The sequence below is a fragment of the Chrysemys picta genome, chromosome 13, assembly GCF_011386835.1.
Source record: "Chrysemys picta bellii isolate R12L10 chromosome 13, ASM1138683v2, whole genome shotgun sequence".
Taxonomy (NCBI): domain Eukaryota; kingdom Metazoa; phylum Chordata; order Testudines; family Emydidae; genus Chrysemys; species Chrysemys picta.
Genome location: NC_088803.1, coordinates 8,832,690 through 8,858,983, shown reverse-complemented (window position 1 = coordinate 8,858,983; position 26,294 = coordinate 8,832,690). Strand labels below are relative to the sequence as shown.

At 54.8% G+C, this 26,294-nt stretch overlaps 1 pseudogene; it reads right to left on the bottom strand.

Annotated features, from left to right (window-relative positions):
- Positions 1 to 20,369: 20,369 nt before the first annotated feature.
- On the bottom strand, positions 20,370 to 21,506 carry LOC135975546 (olfactory receptor 6N1-like; annotated as a pseudogene).
- Positions 21,507 to 26,294: the final 4,788 nt, after the last annotated feature.

The following is a 26,294-nucleotide window of genomic DNA, read 5'->3' as shown; positions in this document are numbered from 1 at the left end:
ACTGATATTGGAATACTGCATCCAGTTTTGGTGTCCTCCTTTGAAAAAGATGTTGTGAAATTGGAGCTGGGGCAGCAAAGAGCCACCAAATGTTCTTAGGGCTGGAGAAAAATGCCTTCTAGTGAGCGATTGAAAGAGCTCAACCTCTTTAGCTTATCAAAAGAAGATTGAAAGGTGACTTCATTGAAGTGTTGAAGTCCCTTAATGGAGAGAAAAGATTGGGTATTAAAGGGCTCTTTAATCGAGCAGAGAAAGGCAGAACAAGACCCAGTGGCTTGAAGGTGAAAAGAGACAAATTCATATTACAAATAAAGCACAAATATTCAACAGCGAGAATGATTCACCACAGGAACAAGCTACCAAGGAAAGTGGTGGATTCTTCGTCTCTTGATGTCATTGAATGAAGACTAGATGCCTTTCTGGAATGTGTTTGCCCCCAAAGTAGCTATGGTGTCATACAGGAGGCCAGTGACATGCAGGGGGTCAGATTAGATGCTCTAATGGTCTCTTCTGGCCATCAAGTCTACTAATTTCTGAAAAACGGAGTGTGGCATTGGGAGCAGCGTCTGAGGTTTTACTGTCTAGTCGGCTCGCTTCCTAAAATGAACACGCCTTGAGTGGCATGATCCACAGGGAGTAGCTCAAAGCTCCCAAGTGCCTGGCCAGGGGCAGGACATTAGCACAGCAAGGGAGGGGCGTGACAGTGACATCACAAAGGCCTTTTGCAGGACCTCAAACTATTGGTCAAAGGTGGTGACCTCACAGAGAGATGCTGACATCAGCCAGGCAGGACAGAGGCGAGTGGCCCGGGAAAGCTCAGAGACCCCTGGGGCTTTGCTTCAGCAAGTCTCTGTCTCGAGGTCTCTCTTTGAGGACTGAGAGAATATTCGGGTTCACGTACGTGAGCGGCAGGAGGAACCTCTGTCGAGTTTTCTCCTTCCCTTTTCGTGATTGTACTAGAAAGCAGACGTCCCTGTGTAGAAGGTAAGAGCCTCCTCCAGGTGTGAAACCTGTTCAGTCTGATCCATCGGGTGGGAGTTGAATTCTAGGCATGGAAAACACAAGCTTAAGGAGGCAGAATTTTATTCCACACCTGGGATTTTGTCCCTTAGAATCACTGGGGACATTGGGGTTTGTCCTTTTTGTTTCACCTTTTCCTCCAGCCCTCCCTCCTTTCTCTTCTTCTCTTGCTTCTTTTGTCCTTTCCCCTGTTCCCCTCCCAACACCAGGGTGTGTGTGTTTGTGTGTGGCGGGGGAGTGCTCTGCAGCTCCCACGGTGGGAGGTCCACCCAAAAATGTGGGGCTGAACTAGTGCCCCGGCAGTGATCCCCACCAGTAGCGTAGCTGGGGGGGTACAGGGGAAGCAGCCACTTCCCCTCAGCACATTTTCCAAAAGCGGCGCCTTAGTTAGGGGTTACCATGGTGCCAGCAGGCGGGACCCACGCTCCGCTCTGAAGCTTGGCCTGCCCAGCCGGCGCTGACCTCCTGCACACAAAGGGGGGGGCACAGCCAGAGGAGCCATGGGGGGGCCGCGGGGGCGGAACGGCACGTCCGGAGGAGCCATGGGGGGGGCTGCGGGGGCAGAACGGCATGACCGGAGGAGCCATGGGGGGGGCCGAGGGGGTGGCACGGCACGGCCGGAGGAGCCATGGGGGAGCCGCGGGGGTAGAACGGCACAGCCAGAGAAGCCATGCGGGGGCTACGCCACTGATCCACACCAGTGACCTGGGCCATCCTTTGGGCTCTCTGGTGAGAACCCTCAGCCTCCCGTCCTCAGCCTCTACCCTGACTGGCTGAGCAGGGGGTTATTGACAGGGAGGAGACTCAGGTCCTTGTTCTCTTTTAAGACCAAGTAAATAAGTCATTAGCAGTTCTAGGTTTGATGAATTTTGCTGCTTCTCTGCATGAATTGTCTCTGAGCAGCTCATGATTCTCTCTACCATTGCAGTTCTCCTCAAATACTTGCTGAATAATTACTGTGCACTCTTGGTCTGGAACTCATCTGAGAGCACTTTATTCAGGTCATTCAATGTATGAAATTCAAGATCCGATGGTTAGTTTGAAAATCAGGGCTCTTGGGTCCTAGTCCCAACTCTGCCACTGACTGGCTGTGTGACCTAAGACAGGTCAATTCTCCTTTCTCAGCCTTAGCTTCTCCCTCTTTCAAGTACGGATAATAATGATCCGCTCCTACCTACCTCACGGTGGGTGGAGGATGGGGATCCATTGGGGATCCATTGTAGAGTGTCACTAGGAGCAGTGCATAAGATGAGGTGTCCTATCATGTTTACTCAGATCAGATTGTGACATAATAGAATAGCTGAAATAGTCGATTTTATTTGTATTTTTTTTATTTTGAAATCGATAAGAGCAGCAACTACTTAGCTCAGACTGAGGCATCTTATCTAATTCTCGAGATCTAAGTGTCTCCTCTTGGTGTGCGAGGAGACAATTTAACACACTGTGACAAACAGGAGCTGCTTTTGTTTTGCAACAAAATCTTTTTGCACAGAACTTTCATCCCACCTGTTATGAGTTCAAGAAACAAACTGGTTTAGTCTGAATGGGATTTTCTGACAGAAACGGTTTCAATTAAATTTCCCCACCATCTCGATTCCTGGGCTCTATCCCTGCCCAGGGGTGAAAGGAACTTAAAGGATTTACCGTTCCGCCGGAGTCCTGAGCAGGGGTGTGGCCTCAACGGGAAGAGGCAGGGCCTTTCAAGATTTAAAGGCCCAGGGGCTCCAGCTGGGAGCCGCGGTGCTCAGGGGCGAATTAAAGGGCCCGCGGCTCCGGCCACTGCAGAGCTCTGGGCCCTTTAAATCACTGCAGGAGCCCGGCTGCCGGAGCTTCGGCAGCGCTTTAAAGGGCCCGGGGGACCCCGCAGTGGCAGGAGCACCGGCCCTTTAAATCACTGCGGGAGCCCAGCTGTCTGGCAGCCGGAGTTCCGGTGGTGCTTTAAAGGGCCCAGGGCTCCCCGAAGCGGCTGGAGCCCTGGGCCCTTTAAATCACCGCAGGAGCCCGGCTGCCAGAGCTCCGGCAGCGCTTTAAAGGGCCCGGGGCGCCCCGCAGCGGCAGGAGCTCCGGCCCCTTAAAGAACCGCGGGAGCCCAGCTGTCGGAGCTCCGGCAGTGCTTTAAAGGGCCCAGGGGGCCCCACAGTTGCAGGAGCCCTGGCCATTTAAATCACTGCTTGAGCCCAGCTGCCAGAGCGCCGGCGGCGCTTTAAAGGGCCCGGGGCTCCCCGCAGCGGCCAAAGCTCCGGGCTCTTTAAATCCCCATCCGAGCCCGGCTGCCGGAGCTCCGGCGGCACTTTAAAGGGCCCAGGGCTCCCCGCAGCGGCTGGAGCCCTGGGCCCTTTAAATCACCGCCGCAGAAGCCGGTCCAGTCCTGCATGGCGTACTGGCTCTTTCCCCTCTGCCGTGCCTCTGGGGGGTTTGTTGTCCATTAGAACAGGAGTCAGGACTGGTGGCTTCTCTTTCTGGCTCTGCCACCGCCTTGCTGTCTAGGCCCTTGGATAGGTCCCTTCCCTTCTCTGTAGCTCAGGCTCCTCCCCATCTGTCCAATGCGAACAGGGACAATTCTCAAACTCTGGGCGGTCCTGAGCCTAAGTGAGATAAGGGGCGTTAAAGCCTCTGTGAAGGAGAAAGGGGAATTTCTCAGTGTTTAGCACCAAGGAATTCTAAAGTTTGCTAAAATATCTAGTCTGCAGAAACAAGAAATGGTCGGGGCCAAATTTTTTAAGCATTGTCTTTTTAAAAGCTCATTCAGGGATGTGAGGCCCTGTCTTTTAGCTACCTCGGGTTCTTTGCCAGCAGGAGAGAAGAGGTTCCTGCCTCCATTTTTGTGGCCTTAACAAAGCAGGTGCTGTGCCCCAGTTCTCATCTGAGATCCCTGAAAAATAACATCTTCCCATGCATTAACAAGACAGGACCTATCTGTAAAAGGGGAAAAAGAGAACCCTGGGACTTACAGACTAGCCAGCCTCACTTCCATAGCTGGAGAGAGACTGGACTACATCATTAAACAATCCCTTTGTCAGCACCTAGAGGATAATTTGGTTCTTAGGACTAGTGAGCATGGACTTGTCAAAAACAAATCATTCCAAACCAATCCTAGCTCCTTCTTTGGCAGGGTTCCAGGCCTAGTGGAGGTGGGTAAACAGTAGATGTGATCTCTCTTGGTGTCACTAAGGCTTTTGACACAGTCCCATGGGACATTCTCACAAGCGAACGAGGGAAATGTGGTCTAGATGTAATCAGTGTAATGGGAGTGCAGAGCTGGTTGAAAGCCCAGACTCCAAGACTTCTCCATGTCTGGCTTCCCAACGGAGAGGCAGTACCTACTGGGTCCGGCAGGGATCAGTCCGGGGGCCGGTAGTATTCAATCTTTTCCTTAAGGATTTGGAAAATGGAGTGGAGAGCATGCTTCTACAATTTGCAAATGGCACCAAGCAATTTGGAGCACAGGATTGGAATTCAAAACGCCCTTAACAAATTGGAGACTTGGTCTTCTTGAGCCAGACTCCATGGCTGGGCCCCTCTCTCTAGACTGGGCTGAAGTGAAACCCCAGAGCCAAACACTCCTCCTCCTGGGCAGTGCGCTCCCACCTTCAATGGGCAGATGCTGCTTAGCGCTGTCAGATCAGCTTTTGCTGGGGGCTTCTCCCAGCACTTTCCAATAGTGGGAAAGTATGAAATCCCCGTTTGACTGCTGGGGACAGAGCCAGAGAGGGGGGAGCAATTTGCTCAAAGTCCCACAGGGAAAGGAAAACACCCAGCAGTGGAACCAACAGGAAACCCAGCAATGGAACTCAGGAGTCCTGACTCCCAGTCCCCTGGTCCAGTCACTCTAGTGGAGCACTCTCCCTCTCAAAGCAGTTGGAGCGGACATGAGGGCCTGGTTATAATTGCCAGCTGTGGGAGGGAGCGTGCAGCAGTGGTTAGCGAAGGGGCCTGGAAAGAAGGCCTGCTGGGTCCCATCCATTCTTCTGACACTTGGTGTGACCCTGAGCCAGTAGCTTCCCCTCACAGGCCTGGTTCTCATCAGTGGGGTTGGGGTCGCAGTCCCAACAGCCCAGGGGGGTCGGGAGGCTACAGGAAGGTGTGTAAAGTGCAGGGATGTCGGGATCCCGGACACACTGTCACCCCTGCACTAGGGCAGTGTTCTGCACCCCCTGCTGCTGGCCGAGTTTCTCTGTCCCTTGGCAATAAGACAGACTCTTGTTTTCACAGCCAGCCGATCACCCTGTGTCATCACCCTGCCTGCTTCCTGGGCAGGGTAACTCCTCAGCTCACCACCACCCTCTCCAGCCTGCCTTGGGCTTGGAGAGTGAGGAGAAGGGCAAGGGACGACCCTGAACATCCTCCATCCATAGCTCCGTCACCAGAGCAAGTGAGTGGCATTAGGATTTCTCGGTGGTGTCCCCTGTCTGTCCAGGGAGAGGCAGAAAGAGGGGGAGAGAATCTCTCCCAAAGGAGACTGGATTTGCAAACAGCCCCCAGGAACCCCTCGTACTCAGACCAGGGAGGGGCTTCTCCAGAGCCATCTCCAGTGTGTTTGGCAAGGTCCCAGCAATGGGGCTCCCAGCCCTTCCCTTGTGGGAGACTGTTACCCAGGCTGAGAGTCTCTGAGCTGGGCCAGACCCGGTGAGCTGCTGAGCATGGAAATCAATGGGAACTGAGGGGGCCCTGGCCTTGCTATGCCTAGGGACTTTGAAGTGGGGAATGGTTTCCCAGAAGAAGTCCGGACTCCTGGGTTCAGGGCTGGCTTTAGCAAGTGCGGGGCCCGATTCCTGGAGAGGCACTTCGGAGTGCCGTGTGTGGGAGGGGGCCCCGCGGGGCTTGCCGTGCTCCATCTGGAGGTCTGGCCAGGGTCGCAGAGCTGCGGGGCTGTCACGGTCCAGCCAGGGTCATGGTGCTGCGGGGCTGCTGCGCTCCGGCCGTGGTCGTGGAGCTGTCGCGCTCCGGCCGGGGTCACGGGGTCACAGGGCTGTCGTGCTCCAGCCTGGGTTGCGGGGCTATGGGGCTGTCGCGCTCCGGCCGGCGCTCTGGCCAGGGGAGCGGGCCCCCGAAGACGACTGCCGCCGGGGTGAGTGCGCGGGGTCCTCTAAGGCGCGGGGCCCGATTCTGGGGAATCGGGCCACTCAGCCTAAAGCCGGCCCTGCCTGGGTTCGGTTCCTTCTCTAGCCTGGGCCGGGGGTGGGGAGGGGGTGAGTGTGGTCTGGGATGGCAGGAGGGAGCTGCCTGTCCAAAGTGACCAGTGGTCTTTGTGACTGACCCCAGTGCTCAAAAAGGACGAGACTCCCCAGTTCTTACAGCCCCAGGGATGACGAGGGGGAGCGTTGAGGGGGAGCAGAGCATGCAATGAACTCCTGCCAGTGGGGGTAGCTTGCCCTCCCTGTACCGCCGTGGGGGGAGCAGGAGCTGCTCTGGCTGGGGCAGGGATGGGGAGGGACCAAACAGGCTGGTTAGTGAGCGGCTGCCTTGACCCCAGACTCACGCCTGCTCCCCGCTGGGTTCCAGGATGGCCAGGCTCCTGAGGAAGTTCAGGAAGAAGGCTCTGCAGGTGGCCCCAGAGCCTGAGGGAAGCAGCCACCATCTTCCCCAGGAGCGGAGCGGCCCCTCCGTCCCCGCTGGCGGGGAAGCAGATCCCGGCCGCGCCAGGAGGTGGAAGTGCCCAGCCTTCTGGAGGAGGAAACCCACTCCCGGCGCAGGCACCGAGGTGGGAGCATCACCTCCCAGGCCAAAATGGAGCTGGGCCAGGCTGCGGCTGGGCAGGCAGGACCCAGCCCAGGGGCGGTACCGGGCAGGGTGGCTCTGGGGCTTGTTGTTGTGTGGACAGCAGCGGCCCCAGGAGCCCAGCCCCAACTTCCAACAGGGGCCATCGCCCTGCTCGGTCAGTGAGGACCTTCCAGCCTCCCCAGGGCAGGAGGTGGAGGATCCCTCTGCCAGCCCCAGCAGCTCGGGCCGCTCCCCATCCGACAGCAGCAGCGCCTGCGACTCAGACAGCAGCCTGGCCGACGGACGCTTCTGCTTTGTTCAAGGTGAGGAGCCAGGCTGGGTTCAGAGAGGAGTGAGGAGGGGGCTGTGAACAGCCAGGGCCCAGGCCCTCGAGCAGTGCTATGGGGGTGGCTCTCCAGCCCAGGTGTCTGGCATGAGCCATGTGAACCCCACCGACACTAGATGCTGCTACTTTGGTCCTTGGTGCTCCATTTTGCGTGGGGGTTTAGGGGGAAGGCACCTCCAAGGGAGTCCAGGACAGTGCGAGGGGTCTCTTTGCTATGGGCTCCTGAAGGAGTTGGGGGCTGACGACATCACAGAGAGGGGGAAGTGTGGGGCCCAATCTGCCCTATGTCCCGGAGGTGGGAAGGGGACACATTGTCCCACCATGCCCCTGTCCTTCCCCCGAGTGGCAGCAGGCGTCACCCTGTCCCCATCTCTCCCTGGTGCAGCGTCCGCCAGGCACTCCGAGGACGAGGAGGAGGAGGAAGAAGAACGGGTAGACTTGGTAACAGAGGAGGCTGCTCTCATGAACATCCGAGAGCAGCTCCATGGCCGAGAAAAGGTACAAACGTTCCCCAGCTGTGCTGGAAATGAGATTGTCCTGCTCCTTCCCAGCATCCCGACCCCCTGAAGAAGGTCTTGGCCCTAATGGGGACCTTTCTCCTTCACGATCTGGGACCCCCAAGATGGGGGTGTTTGTCACACACCAGCTGGGGTCTCCTCCCCCAACAGGCACTGTCCCAGTTCCTGACCCTGATTGTGGAGGAGTCGTGGGTGATTTGGACAATAGGCAGGTCCCCACTATCCCCCATTCAGGCCTAAGTCCTGCAGCTGGTGTGGCTGGGGCAGGGAGGTCCCTGGCTAACTGGCTCTCTCTCCCCTAACCCCAGTCCTGGTGGGCACAGGACCAGGCGCAGCAGCTCGATTTCCTGCACGCCATCCACCCCGCGTGCCTCACTGCCCAGCAGAGAGGGGACTACACATTGGAGCCACACTGCTCGAAGGCGGCTGTGGCGGAGAGGATTGTGGTGAGTGAGACACGGCGCCCGGCAGCTGGAGGGTGAATAGAGACATGGAAGGGGCAGGGGTCTCCCCGGGGCCGACGGTTGGGGGATGGCTGGTGCTGAAGGGCAGCTGAGGGCAGGGATTGCTGGGGCTGAAGATTGGGGAGAGGAGATGGCAGAACTAGTGGGCAGGAATCGGAGAAGCGGGAGGCAGCTGGGGGGATCCTGCTGGCTGTGTAATCTCCTCCTTGGGGAGTGTCAGTGAGGCCCGAATCTCACACGCTCCTTTGTCTCCTTTGGGTCTCACAGGAGCTCATTGAGGAGCTTCCTCCTGACTCTCTACCCAGCGCAGTCCTGGCCAACTCCCTCATTGCTGTGGCCAACCTCAGGTACCGAGACCCTCCCGCCCGGTTCCCCTAACCCCGGTGCTGCTCAGGCCCCTGGCTATGAGTCACTGCCCCTCCCACTCCAAGGTCACCTCCCAAGCCGGGGGGTCCTCTGGCAGAGGTGGGGGGAAGGGTCACTCCCACTACTGGCTGCTCTGTTCTTTTCACTCCAGTCACATTGCAATGGCTTTGGGGAGAGGCTGACTCCCAGGATCAGATACAGGAGGGGCAGCAGGGTCCAGGGAACAGGCGCCATTCCTGCCCTGCCACAGTCTGTCTGGGAAACCTCGGCCTTATCATTCCCTGGCTTGGTGCCTCAGTTTCCATTCTCGCCAGCCTCTGCCTATTTCCCTGCAGTTTCACGTCCGTGTCGGTGCCAGTCCCACCCCCGCACTGCACAGTCTAATACCGGCTCCACTTTCTTGCCAGCACCATGACACCTGCCCTGGAGCCGGAGCTGGAGACCCACCTTCTCCAAGCCGCCCTGCATGCCGTCTTCACCCTGGGCACGCAGACGGACACCAACCAAGTCCAGGTAGATCAGCGAAATCATGGATTCAAGAACCAGCTGTCAACCTGCCTGAATACTTGCTAATTGCCTGCAGTGGGATGTGAATGAGAGAGGCCAGGATATGTTTCTGGGGGTCTCACCAATGCTTCCCAGAGACCCCTCTTTCCATCCTGTGGCAGGTGTAGCCCCAGATTCCCTAAGTCTGACCCATGGCTCTCCCTTGCTTTGCAGGATCTGCATAGGGTCATACCACACCTTCTGGACGCTATGCTGGGGAACCTGCTGGCAAAGACCCCAGACACGGACAAGCTCCACTACATCTTGGAGGCGAGCCTGATGAGCGGGGTGGGGGCAATTTGACCTTCACTCTTAGATCCATTTTCCAATCTGTCCTCCTAGCTGGGCCCCCAGTGGCCGTCCTTGGTCAGGGCAGTCAGTGCAATGCAGGGTCAGGCCCTTCCTCCTTGAAGGACAGAGGAAGGAGCTGGGACTTCACCCAGAGCTCTGCCTGGTTGTGTCGAGCACTAAGCACAGGGCCCCTGGCTGGCTTGGGGAGTCAGAGTTTGAACCCATCCTGGGAGATCCAGAAGATGGTCCTCAGAGAAGAGCCACAGCCTCATTCCTAGAGAAACAGGAGGGCCCCAGAGAATCAACCCTTGTCTCTGACGGGCCCCGAGATTCCTGGGGGGATTGTGCTCACACTTAGTCCCTTCACCCAGCCAAGGACTTGAGAACCAGGGAGGGGGGAGGGGTCTTTCTCCTTCCGGGGGAGCTGTTCAGGAATCAGGAGTTCAGGGAGGATGGGACCAGCCCCGACACCGAGCATTGTCCCAATCTAGAGAGACAATGACAAGCTGTGACCTGCAGGATACAAGCATCGTCCTGGGGGCAAGAGTCCCCTTCTAAAGCGCTGCGGTCAATGAATCTGAGATTCCACCCCCACCGCATACAATGTCTCAGCCCCCTGGGGATGGAGAGGGGCCATTAGCACAACACATGCACCCCCCCATCAATCCTGAGCTGCCTCCTTTCCCCACAGCACATTCACTACTGGACCGTGTCCAGGGTGCCACAAGAGAGAGCCAGGGCCATCAGGAGCAGCGCGGCCCTGCTCACATCCGTCATCTCCCTCCCTGACTTTGACGTAAGTGGCCTCTGAGCCCAGCTTCCTGACTCCAGGCGTAGGGGGGCCGGCTCCAACGGGCTGGAGGATCTGCTGCTGCAGGGGCTGTGGGCTAGGAGTGTTCCTCTTGGGGAGGCAGAGTCAGAGCAGAGAATGAGCCTGGCTTGAGTCAAGTTCTTCTTGTCCTGGGTAAGTGGCAACTCTCGCTTGTAAGGGGAGCATGCTCCAGGTTCTTGCCTTCTTGTCATCCTGGAGCAGCTGGGGAAGCAAATCCTCCTGGAGGGCCCTGCCCGCATCCCTGTTCTCCGGGCTCCCTTGCGGGCAGAGATAACTAAGGATCCAGCTCTAGCTCCTATCCTCTAGCATCTCCTGCAGAGGGGCTGAGGGGAAGGAGAGTCCTGGCCCAGGCGGGAACTGGGAGCTGACAGGAAAATGCTGATGGAGTCCCCTCTCCCTCTCCCTCTCATTAGAACTCAGCCGAATTCCCCAGGATGGGCCACCACGTGGCACTGCTGGCTCTGTCCATCAGTGACCCAGACCAGGACATCAGCCGGCAGGCCAGGGAGGGGGTTTACCGGCTCTACCAGCTCCTGCTGCGCCAGAGGGGTAAGGAACCCGGCTAGACGAGTGAGACTGGGACGCCAGCCAATTTCTCTCCGAGTGACCCTGGCTGGTGGATCAGTCTCTCTCTATCTCTTTCTGTGTTCTCCACCACCCCCGCAGTTCTGTTGGGCTCTGCCCACTGTGCAGCCACCAATGGGATTGGAAGGACACAAGCCCTGCAACCAGAATGACCAATGTGTATGTGTCTCTCTCTTTCCCAGACCTGAACATCCATGAGGTCGAAGACCTTTGGTGCTGGGACTGGCACCAGGACAGCAGGCTCCTGGGCTACAAGAACACCGCCAGGGTGGGGGAGGTAAGGACACTCTGCCAGGGCATGGCACAGCTCTGCAGGGCAGGTGGCTGCCTCCTGGAGCCATGCAATGGAGTTGCCGTTTTAGGCCAGGATTTGGAGCCTGGTTCTGGGCAATCTGCTGAAGCCTCACATCTGGTTGGTTTCAGGTCTTTGGCAAATTCTTCTCGGAGGGGCAGAGAAGATTCTTCCTGCAGACAGCAGTGCTGGCCATGCACGACCCCCTGCTGCGTGTCAGCCAGGCTGGGCTGCTCCTCACTTACTCCCTCCTGGGGCAAGCCCAGCAGCTGATGGGGAGCAAGGTGAGGAGCTGCATTAGACTCAGGAGATTGGGGCGGGGCCCAGGCCTCATTCCCATCCTCTGGCCATTCGCCGGCCTGGCAGCAAGGCGACTGGTGGGGAATGGGAATGAGAGTGAGAGCAGCTGCTCCTGGGAAGGGAGATGAATTCACCTCCATGAGCAGGAGGGAGCCAGCTTGTCCCCGGAGCAGTTCCAGCCCAGCTCTTTAGCAAGGCTAATGAATGACAAGCATTGCCTCAGCACGGACTTCTGTTCTTGGGAAGGGCAGCAGAGTCCTCTACGTGCCCTCTGCGAGCCTCTCCTGTCACCCGTGCCACCACCCAGAGTTGTTCCCGTCACTGGCAGCCTGGGAGGCCAAGGACTGAGGGGTGATGGCGACTGACGGGGCAGTTCTGAGGCACATGGGCAAGGGAAGCTCGTCCTGCTGCTGGGAGGACTGGACCCGCTCTAGAGAGAACGGGAGGATTCAGTCAGCAGGGGCTGCTGACCTGCCCCATACACCATGGCTGCCATCCTGTGCCTTCAGCCTCAGTGGCTGGGATGACTTGAGGAAAGGTCTCAAGCTCCCCACATCAGTCTTCACTGCTGCCAGAATCCGCCCCCACCCGCTAGAGCCCCCTCCCTGCCCAACCTGGGTGGGGGTGGAGGAGAGGGGTCGGAGAACTTGAGCTGTGGATTGGCGGTGGAACAGCTGTCAGGGGCACTGGGCGGGAGGTAGCAGGAGCTCCCACTACAAGGAGGGGGGTTGGCACTGGAGGTCCCTAGAAAGACTCTATTCTGGGGGTCAGGAGGGGGACTCCATCCCTCAGAGGTGCGCGGGTGCTGGGTGGAAATGCTGTTGGTCCCAGGTGCCCTTAATTCCCCATGATTCCGTGGGGCCTCTGAGTCTCTGACAGGTCCTCGTTCTCTTGCAGCAGGAGGACGTCACGGCCAACATAATGAACCAACTTTACATCATCCGGCACTTGCGCCAAGTGCCGGAGGCGCTGCAGGAGTTCTGCCTCCAAGTCCACCAGCAACTCCCGCTCCCTCTAAACGGGGAGTGTAGTGAGACTGAGTGGCCTCCCTCCGAGCAGGAGAGCGACAGCCCCTCTACACGCCCCTTGGAGGGCGGAGACTATATCGCCCCACCTCCCTCGCCTGGAGGACTATTTGTTGGCTGGCCACCAGGGCCTCCTTTGGACTCTCTTGAGACTGAGTGGCCTGCCTCCGAGCAGAAGAGCGAGGGATCCCCTACATGCCCCTTGGTGGGCGGAGCCTATATCACCCCGCCCCCCTCGCCGTAAGGACCGGGGCGTGGGGCCGGAAATATAAAAGGCCGGCCCTGCACCACAGTTGGGGGACAGCCTGCAACAGAGGAGGACACTTGGACTGTTCTCCAGAGGTCCCTAACCCTAACCCTAACTCCAAGCATGGACGAGGACTGGCCCGGAGTACCCACTGCAGTTTTCCCCAAGGAACCGGAAGAGGCCTGGAGGCCACAGCTACCAAACCCCAGGGAGGCAGGAAGTAGCCCAGGGGCAGCCCGGGAGCTGCTGGCTGCAGAGCCCGGCGCGACTCAGTCGGCGTGTTGCGGCTGGATCCCCACCGACGCAGGGGCAACCAACCCTGCCCCTGCCAGCGCCTTGGGCTGGGACGCGGGGGAGGAGGGTGGGACCGCGTCCCCCTGCCACCCCACCCCAGGTGGCTGACTCCCTACACGGTGCAAGGAGGCTGTAGCCCAGGACAGGAACTGTTTGTTGGCTGGCCACCAGGGCCCCGCCCAGGCTAGAGCCAGCCCTATCAAGTCTGTCTGTTTGCTGGCTGCCAGGGTTCCACCCAGGCCAGGGCCCGCCCTTGAAGTTTGGTTGTTTGTGGGGTGCTTGGGCCCTGCCCAGGCCTGAGCCACCCCGATACACTGTGTTGAGAGGCTGACCACTTGAGCGACCTCAGCCCAGCAGCGCCGGCTCAACCATGTTTGCCGCCCCAAGCAAAAAAAAACCCCAAAAAACAACGCTCGGACTGCCAAAGCGAGCAAAAAGAAAACCAGAAAACCCCCAACCACTTGGACTGCCGCCACCCGAACTGCCGAAGTGCAAAAACCAAAAAAGTCGCCTGGCCTGTGCTGCCCCAAGAATGGACGGAATGCCGCCCCAGGCGTGGGCTTCCTCCACTGGTGCCTGGAGCCGGCCCCGCACCTGGTTGCGACAGCTGATCGCTGAGGTGCGGCGGCTGCTCCACCCCCATGCAAGAGGGCGCTAGAGTAGGCCAGAGCGACTGCACAGGCTAGCAGCCAATCAGAGAAGGCCCAAATGAGAGTCAGTCAGGGCCGAGATTAGAGCCAGCCAATCAGGGCTAGGCTAGGCCCTATATAAAGGCTGCCCCGGCGAGCAGCAGGTAGTCTATCCCAGAACTTCATGGGGGAAGGTCTGTCTCCCGGGCAGGAGACCAGTATCTCGGGCTGGGCAGTACTGCACCTGGCCATCCGATGGCCGAGACAAATTGGAACTGGCCCTTGAGACAAGGGGCTAGACTTTGGGGGTTGTGGTTGGCCACCGAGGCAGGTGCAGGAGTGTTGCTAATCCCCACCCCCTGGAATGGGGTGAGGATGGACTAGTGGGCACTGCTGGAGGGAAAGTGGCCTGAAGGACACTGTCAAGAGGTGAGCAACGCGGGTCCCGATGCCAACAGAGGACAAGAGATGGATGGGATGCTGCCAGCAGAGGGCATTCCCCATGGAGTGAGCTAATTCCCGGAGCGACCAGCGGGAGGCGCCATGGTGGTGAGTCCCAATCCTGTCAAAACCACCCAGCCCTATTATGGGCCCACTGCTACCCTGCAGACTCTGGGCCAGACCAGACTGGGCCAGCGGGAGTGGCTCCCCTCGGAGTGGGAGAGCGAGAGGGAGAGCTAGTGGAAGGGGAAATGGAGCCCCCTGGCACTCACAGAAACTCTCCCCCCCCCCCCCTCTCTGTGGAGCAGGGTTCTTCCCTCTGCCCCCCAAATTCCTTCATATGGGGCAGGACCTCTTTCCCTTGCACCCACTCCCCTTCCCCCTTTCCTTGGTCTACCCCCCTCCCATTCCTGCTGCGCCCATGTGGTGCAGAAAGGCCCTTGTGTCAGGGCCACAGCCCCACTGGAGCTCGGAAAGCTCCACTTTTGAGGAGGTGGGGGTGGGACAGAGGCTCAGGGCTGGCTTCATCTCCTGCCCTTTATTCTCTCCTTGGCCCTTCTATGGGGTCTCTAGGTATGACAGGAATAGGAGCCTCCTTCCCAGCTGTCTTCCAGGCCCTGGGATCTGGCACAGCCTCCCAGACGGGCACATCCTGTAGCTGAGCCACGTCAGGGAGCAGTGGGGACAGGTCACCTCCTCCCATCCAAGCAAGCAATGCTGGCTCTCAAAGAGGCTTAGATGGAAGAGCCCAGTCCCTCATGGAGGTAAGAGCCATTTACTCCTTGGGGCGTGTGGGTCTCTTGGGGGAGAAATGGCATCCCCGATGCATAGCCTGTCTGGGAGCTTCCCCTGTTCCTGGCTCCCAGTTCTGGGACAGAGACTTCTCCATCATCCTACAACCCTGGTTTCCTTCCTAGGAAGGGGCTCTCCAGAGACGTCCTCGAACCTGGACTCCTGAGAGCATTTCTGGCAGGAGACTCCAGCCCCTGGGGCATGAAGAGAGCATCCGGTAGTCTTGATCACCTGGGATCTCCGGTCTCCAGCTCCACTTCCCGCAGCAGGGGGGTTTCTCCAGCCCCCTCACAATACCTGTCAGCCTCTGAATGTCAGAGTCACCAGAACGAGCAAACTCCAGTTCCAGGCAGAGGAGCCTGTGTGTCCTCAGTCCCTCTGGAAACCAGGTGTGAAATGGGGAGCAAGGACCCCAGGCCACGAACAGTGGGAGTGAGCAGAGCAGGCCTGTAACAGGGTGCTTTCCCCTGGGCTGCACAGCCTGGGGCCTAGCCAAGCTGATTATAGACTGAGCCCTAACTGAGAGGCAAAAGGAGAGGCCAGCGCCTCCCACCTCCCCTCCCCCTGGAGCGTCGCTAAACTATCAAAAATGAATACAGTGGAGTCACATCTTACGTGGGGGTTAGGTTCTAAGGTCAGCGCATGTCAGGGTTCCCTCCCCACTCTGAATTTTAGGGTACAGATGTGGGGACCTGCATGAAAGACCCCCTAAGCTTATTTCTACTAGCTTAGATTAAAAACTTCCCCAAGGCTCAAATTCCTTCCTTGCCTTAGTAGAGCTGCCACAATCAACTGATTGAAACATTCAGGGAGGGCCACTTGGAGCCCCACCTTGCCCCTGCCAGCCCCTCTGAGGTGGGTCAGTATTATCCCTGTTCGCTGGGGCATAGGGATAGAAAGCAACTGGCTGCAAGGTCACACACGACATCCCTGACAGGGGCAGGAAGGAAGTGTGGGACTGATACCAATCCAGCTCCAACCACTAGACTCCAGCCACTTCCAAAGTCAGAGAACCCAGGAGCCCTGACTCTGACACTAGGCCTTAAATGACAAGACCAACCTCCCTCCCACTCAGGAAGCCATAAAAGGGACCATCTGCTGAGCTCCCCTTGGCAATGTTGCTGTCAGAGACCATGGCTAGTGGGTGCCAAGTGCCTGAGCAGGGAACTGCTTGAGAGCCTCCTAGAGACTCGCAGGTGTTTGACTGTGACCCTCAGGGAGCCGTGGCAAGAGCCTCTCCGGCTCTAACAAAGGGTTTCTGTTCTCCTAGACAGTCAGCCTGTGAGGCCAGTTTGCAGAATGTGGAAGAGCCCTTTGGCGAGGCGTTGGAGGATTCACCATGAAGGTGGCAGCAGCGGCAGTGCCTGGGTCCCCATGGGCCAAGCCTCCACTCCTGACACTCCAGGCTAATCTCCCCCTGCTCTCAGTGGGGCTTGGCTTTAGCTGCTGGGCCTGTGAGCCTTGACCAGGGTCTCAAACTCAAATGACCATGAGGGCCGCCTGAGGATTAGTTCATTGGCCGGAGGAGCGCATCGCTGACACCCCCCATCACTGTCCCCAGCCCTGCCCCCAGAGGGGGAGGAGGGGTGTGTGTGGGGGCTCAGAGCAGGAGTTGAGGTGCAGGGGGCTCAGGGCAGGGAGTTGGGGTGCAGGGTGCAGGAGGGAGTGTGAGGTGTGGCAGAGGGGTTGGGGTTCAGACAGGCGGCTCGGGAGGAGGTTGGGGTGGAGAAGGGGTGTGGGATGCAGAAGGGGGCTCAGGATAGGATGTTGGGGTGGAGGAAGGATGTGGGATGTAGCAGGGGGCTGAGGTGCAGACAGGAGTCTTAGGGCAGGGGGTTGGGGTGGGGTGCAGGAGGGAGTGCGAGGTGTGGCAGAGGGTTGGGGTTCAGACAGGGGGCTCAGGGCAGGAGGTTGGGGTGCAGGAAGGATGTGGTATGCGGCAGGGGCCTGAGGTCAGGAAGTTGGGGTGCAGTAGGGGTTTGAGATGCAGGCAGGAGGGCCAGGGCAGGGGGTTGGGATGTGGGGTGCAGGAGGGAGTGTGAGGTGTGGCAGAGGGTTGGGGTGCAGGCAGGGGGCTCAGGGCAGGGGGTTGGGATGTGGGGTGCAGGAGGGAGTGTGAGGTATGGCAGAGGGTTGGGGTGCAGGCACTGGGCTCATGGCAGGGGGTTGGAGTGTGGGGTGCAGGCGGGAGTGCAGGCAGGAGGCTCAGGGCAGGGGGTTGGGGTGTGGGGTGCAGGAGGAAGTGTGAGGTGTGGCAGGGGATTGGGGTGTGGGGTGCAGGCGGGAGGCTCAGGGCAGGACGTTGGGGTGTGGGGTGCAGGAGGGAGTGTGAGGTGTGGCAGAGGGTTGGGGTGCAGGCACTGGGCTCATGGCAGGGGGTTGGAGTGTGGGGTGCAGGCGGGAGTGCAGGCAGGAGGCTCAGGGCAGGGGGTTGGGATGTGGGGTGCAGGAGGGAGTGTGAGGTGTGGCAGAGGGTTGAGGTGCAGGCACTGGGCTCACGGCAGGGGGTTGGAGTGTGGGGTGCAGGTGGGAGTGCAGGCAGGAGGCTCAGGGCAGGGGGTTGGGGTGTGGGGTGCAGGAGGAAGTGCGAGGTGTGGCAGGGGATTGGGGTGTGGGGTGCAGGCGGGAGTGCAGGCAGGAGGCTCAGGGCAGGGGGTTGGGATGTGGGGTGCAGGAGGGAGTGCGAGGTGTGGCAGAGGGTTGGGGTGCAGGCAGGGGCTCATGGCAGGGGGTTAGGGTGCAGAAGGGGTACAGGATGCTGAAGGGTGCTCAGGATAGGGAGTTGGGGTGCAGGAAGGATGTGGGATGCAGCAGGGGGCTGAGGGCATGGAGTTGGGGTGCAGCCCGGGGTTGAGGTGCAGGCAGGAGGCTCAGGGCAGGAGGTTGGGGTGCAGAAGTGTTGTGGGATGCAGAAGGGGGCTCAGGATAGGAAGTTGGGGTGCAGCAGGGGGTTGGGGTGCAGGCCGGGGGCTCATGGCAGGGGGTTGGGGAGCAGGACGGCATTGAGCTCTGGCCTGGAGCTGCTCACCTAGAGAAATAGCCCCGCAGGCCGCGTGTTTGAGACCCCTGGCCTAGGCCGAGCACTCAGGGATTTCCATCAGCTGCTCAATGGCAAATGCAGCCACCCAAAGAAGGGAAGAAGAATGGAAGTGAAGGAGTAAAGCTGGACCATCCGCTGAGCTGCTGCAATCAAGTGAGCAGAGCCGGGGAGAGAAGAGGGAGAACTCGAAGGTGGCTGGCGGCAGTAGGGAGGAGAAGCAGTTTGGGAGCCAGGAGAGGAGAAATAAATAGTTAATGACAAATGCTGCAGGCTCTCTCTTGTGTGGTGAAGGTTGAAAAGGGGTCTCTTTACTATCACGCTAAACTTTAAAATAGCTGTGTATGATGGGGGGGTGGGGGGGTCTATAAAGGTAAGAGGTCACTTGAGGGGCTTGAAGTCCCGGATTCTCGGGCTATTGCCTCCTTCTACCAGCTGATCTCAACCCAGCAACTCCTTCAGATGGTAGCAGTAGTGAGCTCTTGTCCTCCTTTTCTGGACGAGCCACCAGAAAAAGGACAGGATACATGTGGCCAAGGAAATAGAGCTCCAAGTGCCTTCTGCACACTGTGTCCAACCACAGTAAAAAGCGGGGTTTGAGGTGGAGGTTGACAGCTCACGATCCCCCATGTAATAACCTTGTGACCCCCTGAGGGGTCCTGACCCCCAGTTTGAGAACCCCGGCTTTAACATAATCAGTATTTTTGAATGGTCCAAAATTAGGGTGAAAATTGGTTAAAAAAATAGCTTGGGGTAAATTTTCAGTAAAAATTGGTAAAAACTCAAAACAAAGGGCCTTTGTATGTGATAGTGCTACTGTGTGTGTGTGTGTGGATGCATATCGTGTGGGGGGGCCTTTGTGTGAACCACCTTATATGGAATATGCTTGTGAGTGCCTGCTTTCTGTATTTCTGCATTGTGTGTGTCTCTCTGGGTGTCTCCTTGTGCCTGCCTGTGTATCAGTGTGTGCGTGCTGGGAAATGAATTCTTGGTTAGTGTTTGTGAGAGTTGTAATTTTCTGTGTAACAGACGGCTGAAGGGAGACCCTCAGCTGGGGTAAGTGAAAGTAGCTCCACTGTGGACAACTGAGTTGGGTGGTGAAAACGAGAGTGAGGAGCTAGCCGGATGTTCCAAATGTCTTCCTGATTGCTGCCCGTACCACTGATGTCCAGGCACAATGGTTCTCCACAGAGCTGCGCCTTCAACTGACTGATGCTAGATGCACCCCTGTCTGAGACATCCTTGGGGCCATCTGCATCACTGGCAGCAAGTGTGTATTGCCACGGTCTTGCAGCTCTGTCCAGCCGCTCTGGGAATCACTTGGTGGTCTCAGTCTAATCCACAGCAGCAACGGACCTGAATGAAGCTTCCTTGACTTCAGGATCTGAGACAAAAAACTCAGATCCAAACACCCCCAATAAACCTGGTGAGTCTCAGAATCCAGAACTGAATTTCACAGCCCTGGTCATTCAGCCCTGCCCTTAGTTGGACAAGCAGCCACATGTGGACCACACCAATTGGCCTCCTTCCTGGCAGGTTCAGATGCCGCATGAAGGGACAATAGACATGGAGTGTGAACAAATTTCTGGGTTCTGACCCATACAAATGAGCACCTTGGGGCACTTACAGAGCACACTGCCTGATGTGGGGTGGGTCGGGGGGGGGGGGCGAGACAGAGAGCATGCACATGTATCCCCACTGATCTACCTAATCATCTCTTTATCCAACTATCCATCCATCCAACTGTCCATCTGTATAATCATCTGTCCATCCATCTAATTGTCTTTCTTGCTGTCTGTCTATCAAGATGGCTGTCCATTTTCATGGAATCATAGACTTTAAGCTCAGAAGGGACCATTAGGATCATCTAGTCTGACCTCCTGCACAAAGCAGGCCACAGAATCTCACCCACCCACTCCTGTATCAAATCTGTGTCTGAGCCATTGAAGTCCTCAAATCATGGTTTAAAGACTTCAAGGTGCAGAGAATCTTCCAGCAAGTGACCCGTGCCCCACACTGCAGAGGAAGGAAAAAAAAAAAAAACAGGGCTTTTGCTAATCTGCCCTGGAGGAAAATTCCTTCCCAACCCCAAATATGGCGATCAGCTAAACCCTGAGCATGTGGGCAAGACTCACCAGCCAGACACCCAGGAAAGAATTCTCTGTAATAACTCAGATCCCACCCCATGTAACATCCCATCACAAGCCATTGGGCATATTTACTGCTAGTAGTCAAAGACAATTAATTGCCAAAATTGCCTGTCTCCCAGGGCTGTCAGAGCAGTGGTTCTCAACCAGGGCCATGTGTAGCTTGGGGGTACATAGAGGTGTTCCAGGGGGTACATCAGCTCATCTAGAGATTTGCCTAGTTTTACAACAGGTTACATAAAAAGCACTAGCAAAGTCTGTACAAACTAAAATTTCATACAGACAACGACTTGTCTATACTGCTCTATAGACTATACACTGAAAGGTGAGAACAATATTTGTATTCTAATTCATTTATTTCATAATTTTATGGTAACAATGAGAAACTCGGCAGTTTTTCAGTAGCAGTGCGCGGTGATAGTTTTGTATTTTTATGTCTGATTTTGTAAGCAAACAGTTTTTAAGTGAGGTGAAACTTGGAGATAGGCAAGAGAAATCAGAGTCCTGAAGGGGGTAAAGTCGCCTGGAAAGGTGCGAGACACTGTTTTAAGAGCAGGACATGAAGCCCAATGAAGCTCAGGGAAACACGACCTGGGACTACAGCAGGATTCGCTTCAGGCCCTACCCTAACCCATGTTATATCTATTTTAACCCAAGGAAATTGACAGGTTAGCGTGGTCCAAACATGAACTTTCTACAAGCTTTCCTCAGGGCCTCCTGGACCTCTTTGTTTCTCAGGCTGTAGATGAGGGGATTGACCAGGGAGTCAGGACTGTGTAAGCAACAGACAGAAATTTCTTGAAGTCGCTCAGGATGTCGGTGGTTGGGAACATATAGACAGTCAGCAGAGTTGAATAATAAATGCTCACCATGATGAGGTGGGAGGAGCAGGTGGAAAAGGCCTTTCGCCTCCCGGTGATGGACGGGATTCTGAGGATGGTGGAGATGATGCAGATGTAGGATATGAAGGTAAGCAGGAATGGGACGAGTGAGAAAAGCAAGCCGAGTGTGAAAGTCACCATTTCCATCAGGTGAGGGTCATTGCAGGGAGTTTTACAAGGAGTTTTACAAGGGGGATGAGATCACAAAAAGAAATGGTCAATACAATTGGGCCCACAGAATATTAACTGAGATATCGATAACATATTTATGCTATTACCTAGGAATCCACCTATCCAACAGCCACCTGCGAGCTTCAGGTAAGACCTGTGACTCACACGGGTTGGATCGCGCATAGGATTGCATATGGCTAAATATCGATCATAAGACATCACTGATCAGAGAAGGCATTCTGTAGCAATCAGAGAACCAACGAAATAAAATTGTGTGACACATCCATTGAATGAAATAGTCCTGTCCCCAGCCAGGGGACCAGCCATCATCCTGGGCAGGATGGTGGAGCTGTAGCAGGTCTCCAAGCAGGCCAAGTTCCCCAGGAAGAAGTACATGGGGCTGTGAAGGTGCTGATCAGCCAAAACTAGTGCAATGAAGAGGATGTTCCCGGCCACAGTCACAATGTAGATCACTAGAAACAGCGGGAAGAGAAGAATTTGAAGTTCATGGAGATTCCCAAAGCCCAGGAGGATGAATCCAGTAATGGACGTTTTATTTCCCTCTGTTGTGTCTGCCATGGGTTCTAGCAAGAAAAGTAATAATTAAAAAGCAGTAACAGTAGCCTGTGGGACATGACATGAAACAGATACATTTGTGGAGGGGTGGGGGTGTTACTTTATTTTATTTGATGTATAAACTGGTTATAGAGGTAGGGAGAGGCTCTTTGGGATTTCTACACTTTGGGGGGAGGGATAGCTCAGTGATTTGAGCATTGGCCTTCTAAACCCGGGGTTGTGAGTTCAATCCTTGAGGGGGCCATTTAGGGATCTGGGGCAAAAATCTGTCTGGGGATTGGTCCTGCTTTGAGCAGGGGGTTGGATTAGATGACCTCCTGAGGTCTCTTCCAATCCTGATATTCTATGACCTTTCCCCTGCAAATACCATCAAAATCAGCAAGATGGATTTAGTTTAGATAGTAGAAAAACATTCTAACTCTAAGGGTAGTTACGCCCCGGAACAGGTTACCAAGGCAGGTTTTGGAATCCCTGTCATTGGACATTTGAAAAGCAGCTTAGACAAACACCTGTCAGAGATGGTCTAGCTGGTCAGCACAGGAGGGTGGACTAGGTGACATCTCAAAATGCTTTCCAACTCTTTCTATGGTTTATGATTCTATCTCCTTGTGACACACATCTCTGAATTGTTTACTGATTCCTTAGTGGTGAATTTGTATGTGAAGTTTTAGTTAAGCAGTACAATATTAGTAGGTTGATTGTTATTCTATGTCTTTTTTTAGGGTGTTTTAACAGGTTTACAAATCCTAGACATGTAAATATCAGATACAATACTTGCCTATTTCTTCTTCATGTCAGCTAGAAATTACATTATTTCAGTCATATCAAACTGTAAGCTCATGTGTTATAGGGTTGCTTTTATCGTTTGTAACCTAAAAAGCACTCTGATGACAAATTAATGAAGAAAGAGAGATAGATGGATGAAGGAAAGGGAAAACCTTCTCTACCTCCTTCTGGGGTCTCACTGACCTCTGGGCTTTAACCAACAACAATCCTGGAGGTTGGCTTTTATGCAGTGAATGACTGGGGATATACAAATGATCATAAATCCTCTGAAATTCCTGCCATTTTATCTGGCTAGGGCTGAGTAAACCCAGGGTGTTCTACATGCATCTAAACTGTCTGCTCAGGGTGTGTCTCACAGAAAGAAATCTGTTACACATCATTCATGACAATATACATACCTTCTGTGAATCTGATGAGAAGCTTTGTGCTTCCTCAAAAACAAGTATAACAAAAGCTGGACTCTCTGATGTGACCTCTTCATGCAGTCTTTCACAGAGTATGATACAGGATCTAGAGTCTATCACCATCATCTTCATGGACCTCAGTAAAGAGATCTGAGAGTTCTACACAGGACCCCCAGTTCCATTCTCCTACTTGGCACTGCTGGCTTTTAACTGATCCCAAAAGTGACTGCCTCCTCTTATTCATTACATGAGAGAGCCACAACTCCCTGGAAACTTCTGCTAATGGGAATTTTCAACTGCCTCAAAGACAGAGTTAATACTGCATTTATTTTTAGAACTTACAAACAAGTGTAACAAGTGAACTCCTAACCTAAGTGAGAAAGTTGCGGAGATAAGACAACTTCTAGCTTCAAAGAAGGTGTTTCTCTTTACCAGTTGTAAGGAACATGGGAATTGCCACTTTAGAGGAGGTCAGTCATCCACCTTACCCGCTCTTCTATCTCTAAACTGGCTAGTACCAACTGCTTTAGAAGAAGGTTCATAGTTTCACAGCAGAGACATTGAATCATCTTTTCTGACCTCCTGTACATAGCAGGACATTACTTTTAACCCAGTTAACTCTGTATTTAGTCCAATAATGTGTGATTGGTTAAAGCAACTTTCAGAAAAGCATCTGGATTTGATCTTAAGATATCAAGAGATGGAGAATTCACCACTTCCCATGGTAGCTTGTTCCAGTGGTTAATCATCTTCTCTGGAAGGGTGACTCCCTGGCTGGCGTGCCTCCTCATGTTTGGGCATGGCCTAGCAGGGTCTTCTTCTTCAGCACCCCGTGCCAACTGTCACTTTGGCCACTCTTCTGTGGTCTAGTTCTCGTGACTTGGCCCTCCAGCTAAATCACATATAATCTCACCCCTTCTGAGATAAACTCAGTTCAGCTCAACAGTAGTTCAGCAGCTGCACACCAGATCTTCAGCCTGACTTCAGATTTCATTGGCCTTCCAGCTCATCTCTGCGGGTCTTCGTGCCACCATCCTTGGCAGACTGGTAGGGGAACCCCGGCCTGCTCTCTACTCTGGGTTCCAGCCCAGGGACCCTGTCGTAAGCAGCTCAGCTCTGTCTATTCACTCCCATTGCCTCCCCCTTGGCTACTTTCTAACTCAGCCTGTCCCTAGGCCTTTCTCAAAGCCCCTTCTTGGGCCCACTCCTCCACAGTCCCAGAAGGAAAGAAGATTTGTTATGGTGAACAAAGCTAATGTAGAGGTCCTACACCAGGGTTATCTGCCCCTAAGAGGCTCTTTGTATTTATCAGTCTCAGGACATCCTCTGGCCCCAGACTAGCCTTCCTCCATGCAATCTATAGTTTTTTTCTGACCTCAGCCAGCCCTTCAAGTTGCTAGCACAGGAGAACCATCCCTTCTCCTGCTCATCCCCTACTGTATTGGGCTTTTCCTCTATTAATTCCTCACTCAAGGTTTGACCTCTCTCGTAGGTGTAATAGGGTAGGGCTGACTGAGCTCCCAGGTCCTCATTAACCTCTTTCCGGCCAGTGTGGAGTCAGTGTCCCCCTTCAAGCCCTCAAGGTTAAACACTTGTGCCCAATTTTTCTAATTTACATTTGTCTGGCTTCTGTTTCCAGCCACTGGTTCCTGTCCTGCTAAATTAAGAGTGCCCTTTAGTACCAGGTCCTTTCTCCGCATGAAGGAAGGTCTACGCTGTAATCAAGTCACTTCTCAGTCATCTTTTTGATAAGACTGAGAGGTAGAACCCCAGGACCCCATAGAAAGTCTCCAAGTATCCAAATCAGTTAGCTGTTGGCTTAATATGGGATGATACTGCTGGTAAATCTGAAGCAATAAATAATTTATCACTAAAAGCAGTGATGTCCTGGGGGTAAAAACCTGATTTTCTTGTTTACCCAAATTTCCCTTTGATCATTGTTGGGCTTAATGGGTAGTGATCAATGGCTCCATGTCTAGTTGGCAGCCGGTATCAAGCGGAGTGCCCCAAGGGTTGGTCCTGGGGCCGGTTTTGTTGGATATATTCATTAATGATCTGGAGGATGGCATGGATTGCACCCTCAGCAAGTTTGCAGATGACACTAAACCGGGAGGAGTGGGAGATACACTGGAGGGTAAGGATAGAATACAGAGGAACCTAGAAAAATTAGAGGATTGGGACAAAAGAAATCTGATGAGGTTCAACAAGGACAAGTGCAGAGTCCTGCCCTTAGAACGGAAGAATCCCATGCACTGCTACAGACTAGGGATCGAGTGGCTAGGCAGCAGTTCTGCAAAAAAGGACATAGGGGTTACAGTGGATGAGAAGCTGGATATGAGTCAACAGTATGTCCTTGTTGCCAAGAAGGCTAACGACATTTTGGGCTGTATAAGTAGGGGCATTGCCAGTAGATCGAGGGACGTGATCATTCCCCTCTAGTCAGCATTGGTGAGGCCTCATCTGGAGTACTCTGTCCAGTTTTAGGCCCCACACTACAAGAAGGATGTGGAAAAATTGGAAAGAGTCCAGCAGAGGGCAACAAAAATGATTAGGGGGCTGGAGCACATGACTTATGAGGAGAGGCTGAGGGAACTGGGATTGTTTAGTCTGCAGAAGAGAAGAATGAGGGGGGATTTGATAGCTGCTTTCAACTACCTGAAAGGGGGTTCCAAAGAGGATGAATCTAGACTGTTCTCAGTGGTACCAGATGACAGGACAAGGAGTAATGGTCTGAAGTTGCAGTGGGGGAGGTTTAGGTTGGATATTAGGTAAAACTTTTTCACTAGGAGAGTGGTGAAGCACTGGAATGGGTTACCTAGGGAGATGGTGGAATCTCCTTCCTTAGAGGTTTTTAAGGTCAGGCTTGACGAAGCCCTGGCTGGGATGATTTAGTTGGGGATTGGTCCTGCTTTGAGCAGGGGGTTGGACTAGATACCTCCTGAGGTCCCTTCCAACCCTGATATTCTATGATTCTATGGTTCTGTGGTTCTGTGAGTTGGCTGATTCCTCAGCTGCCTGGCTGTCCAGATGCCCATGCTGCCTGCCCATCTCCAAGGCTCCCAGCTGCCCAGCAGGAAATGTCAGTTTTGATGAAATCACATTTTTCAAGGGAAGAATCTCTCATTTGAAAAATCCAGGCAGCCCTTGAAAGAATTTAAGGGGAAAAGTAAAGGCAGATTTACTCTTGCAATCTTAACTCTGCTCCTCTGGGAATGCCAGTCTTCAGTCTCCACCCTTGATCAAACAAACCCTTCTCAGGTCTATATCAATATCCATAAATTATGTAGCTAGGATAGGAAAGGGTTGTTTGGAGCGCCCCTGGTGGCTTGGGATAGCTCTGCAGTGCCCGACTTCCATTTGGCTTATGGGTCCCTTGTTGGGGTCTGGCTTATTAACATACATTTCAAAATAAACACAAAAGAATCATCCAGACCAGTCCCAAGCCTGACACAGCCCCTCCTCAGTGAGGTCTCCCTGTCTGTCTATCTTCGAGTTTCCAAGTTGGGAGCAGCTTTTCATCCCTTTCCAGGATCTGCTTCTGCTCTCCCCTTGGACAAAAGTCTGTCTCCTGTAGGAGCCCACTGAGACCTGCAGCCTCTGCCAC